Below are 3,514 nucleotides of genomic sequence, written 5' to 3'. Positions count from 1 at the left end.
TAGGGTGTGGTTTAAAGTGTGGAAATTTTATTGGGTTGGTATGATCTGTTCGAAAGAGGCAGCTCGCACAATTAAGATTGAACTTTACTATAGGTAAGTTCGTTCAATCGTTTAATTGTGCTTCACTGCCTCGTCCTCTAGATCACATTATGTAGATGTTTAAAGCTAGAGGTCGTTGCGATTTTTATATAAAATCTTAGATTTTACTTGTATACCAGAATTCACTCATTATTGTAGACTACATGTTTTCCGCTGCCTAAAAGAACTCCAAAAGCGAAATCACTTTCTTGGGATATGGGACGATTATATAATCGAGCAAAAACTGTCGAATTTTTGGACCAGCCTGCTGCTTGTCGAATTACGTCGATGGACGTTCCTCTACGAGCTGCAGTAGATGTGGACGTATGCCTTGTGCTATGGTCCTTAAATATTTTTGTGTCGATATCGCTTTTGTCCATGCTTTCCTTTATCTAACGGCTTATGGACTGTGAGTTTGCCTCGTAAAAAGGTTTTTCAAAAGTGAGAAATAATTTGCTTATACTTTCTTGCCGAAGGGCAGACGTTTTTTGAATGTAAGTTTGGAGTACTGAAGCTACACATATATGTGGTTTTCCGTGAGGTATATTATACAACTTTATTTTCGCGAGTGTTTGAATGCATTGGGCCGTTACAAATGCCAGTAGAATGGTTAATTTTTTAGTGAGTCTTTCCAGGGGAAGGTTTTTATTTGGGTCTGATTGTGAGAAAAACCCCAGAACTGGCTCCGGGTCCCATGTAGTTGAATACCTGGGCTTTTGTGGCCTCAAAACTACAACTCCTTTGAAAAATCTCGATATAGCTGTATCTTTTCCAAATTCATTTCACATCAAAAGGTACAATGCTGCTCCATTAATGTTTAAGCTGATGTAAGATTTTATAGCTCCAAAAATTTTTGTGAAAAATTGGAGAACAGTTTTTGTTGACTCTTGAACAAGGGAACTTCTTTTTCCTGGCAAAAATCCCACCATGATTGTATGGCTTTGCTATATTGCCAGGGTAAGTGTCGCCCACAGCGGGTTTGTATCTCTGTAAGGACATGTCAAAAGGATTATATTACGTCTAAATATTACGGGCTCGGTTACCATCAAAGCGATAAAGGTTGGATACTAGAGTTGGGTTGGTCGGAGTGGCGCAACTACAATCCCCTCTCCTTTATCTACTTAGTATTTTTGTAATACTCTTAGTAATGTGGAAAAAGGTGGGAAAGCGTAGAAAAAATTACTGGACCAATTCATTATGAAAGCATCTACTCCAACAGAGTATGGATCCCTATGCCACGATACGAATTTTTGACACTTAGCATTATTCCTTGATGCAGAAAGGTTTATTGCCATAGGATCAAATTTTTTCTTGATTTTTTGGAATGCCCAGCCTGCCAGCTCCCATTCTGTTTCACTCGGTACGACTCTTGATTGCTCATCAGCTTCTACATTTTCTTCCGACCTTAGATACGAAGCGTGAGCCCAAAGCTGTCGCTTCTCGCACCACTGCTATATGACTCTACTGAGCTGTGTAAGTTCTGGGTGCTGAATACGCCCCATTCTGTTCACGTATGAAATTCCTGTCGTATTGTCCATCCTAAAAGTATTGCACAATTTTTAGTTTCTTTAGCGAAGCTTTTAAACCCAAAAATGCTGCTTTGAGCTCTAGATAATTTATGTGGTGGTTTTGTTCTTCCTGGTGCCACCATTCGTGTGCTTTATGACCTTCACAGAAAGCAACCCATCCAGTAAGTGATGCATCAGTAAATATTTCTTTCGCGTATATTTCCTCTCTTATGGGATTACTAGAATGTTGTATATTATCGAGTCATAAGCCGAGGTCCTCTTTTGCCTTGTCTGAGAATATCACTGACACGTTAAAATATCCATTGGACTTTTTAAGTGCCAAATATTTTTCTCTTTCCAGCCTTTGAGTATACAGCCGTCCATATTTTATTGTTGGACATGCTGCGACGAGAGCATGTCTGATACAGAATTTTCTGCTGTCTAAATCGAAACCTAAGAAATTACATAATTGTGAGTGCTTGAGCTGTCATTTGTTCAAATTCATGATAAACCCTAGCGATTCGAGTGCTTTTTGAGCTATTTTAACATTTTCCCTACATTCGGTTTCAGTTTGCACAACGAAAAGAATATCGTCTAAATATATGACGATATTTATCCGTTGCTGCATTTGTTCTTGGGCTACAAGCTTTAGAATTTTTGTGAAAGTGTACGGTGCTGAAGAAAGCCCAAAAGGCACACAATTAAATTCATAGATCTTAGTATCGAAAGAGAATCTGAGGAATTTTCGATTATTTTCTACTACGCGTATTTAAAAAATATGCATCTTTTAAGTCCAAAGAGGCCATATAACAGTCTTTCGTCACAAGTCGAAATACTGTTTTTTTATACTCGATTTTGAAATGTGGTGGGTCCATAAATTCATTGAGTGCTTTTAGGTTAAGTATGAACCCGTCACTTTCATCAGATTTTTGCCTTAAAAAATAAAGAGATAAAAATTCCTACTTAGTGGAAACGCACAAAGAAACTGCATTTTGCTCTATTAGAAACGCAATCGCTCTTTGAGTCTTGCGTTTCTCTTCCACTGCCAGGAGAGATTCGATCGGTTTTTTGTTTTGGTAAGGTTTGCTGGAAAAAGGCAACCTATATGCTTTTATTGATTCTAGAATAAATCGTTCTGAAGTCATTTCTTCCCAAGACTTTTTATAATACTTTAGACGACCTGAAAATCTTACCTTTATCTCCTGGTGTTGTATTTCCTGTCGCTGGTTCTCGAACACTGAGGCTTCTGCCCTCCCCCCTGCTCGATTAACTATTCTTGGGAGGTCCCTTCCAGTTTTAATTGGAACTCCATTATTTTTATATGACGATTAAGTCCTTTTTGGATTTCTCGTCGATACAGCGGATGTCTCCAGGTCTTTGGCGACTTTTTCGATCTCTTTAGCTGTTTTTAACTTTTCTGCGAGGGATTTTCCAAAAAATAAAGAGTTGACTTTCGTTTCTTCAGACACTGTTTTCAGGACCGGGTCTGGAGCAGGAGTTATTAAGGCCCGTCTTGCCATCGAAAATTCATACTGTCGATCTGTAAGGATCTTTCCACCGTCACTCACGATAACAAACAGAATGTCTCTTGATAGTTTTTCTCCTTTTAGAATTTCAGTGAGTGCTTGCCCAATGGCACTTATACCCGTTGCTAGTTCTTTTTGATCTGCGACCTGAAAGTCATCTTTTTTCTTAACCATTGGTTTTAGCCGAATTTCTAGATTAAGGGACGGAGCACACACCATAGCGCAATTTTTTTCTGGTGGATATTTTTCCATCAATTCTTTAAGTGAATCTTTTGGAAAGCCCGATTTCAGGTTTTTTGTCCATAAATCTGCAACTGAGTCAACAATTGGCGGAGACAGCACTGCTTCTTTGAAGGTATTCTTTTTCATCCAGTCCCTTTTTTCAGTCTTACCGACTGAGTT

The sequence above is a fragment of the Belonocnema kinseyi genome, chromosome 4 (assembly GCF_010883055.1).
Source record: "Belonocnema kinseyi isolate 2016_QV_RU_SX_M_011 chromosome 4, B_treatae_v1, whole genome shotgun sequence".
Lineage (NCBI taxonomy): Eukaryota > Metazoa > Arthropoda > Insecta > Hymenoptera > Cynipidae > Belonocnema > Belonocnema kinseyi.
This window is presented reverse-complemented; position numbering follows the sequence as displayed.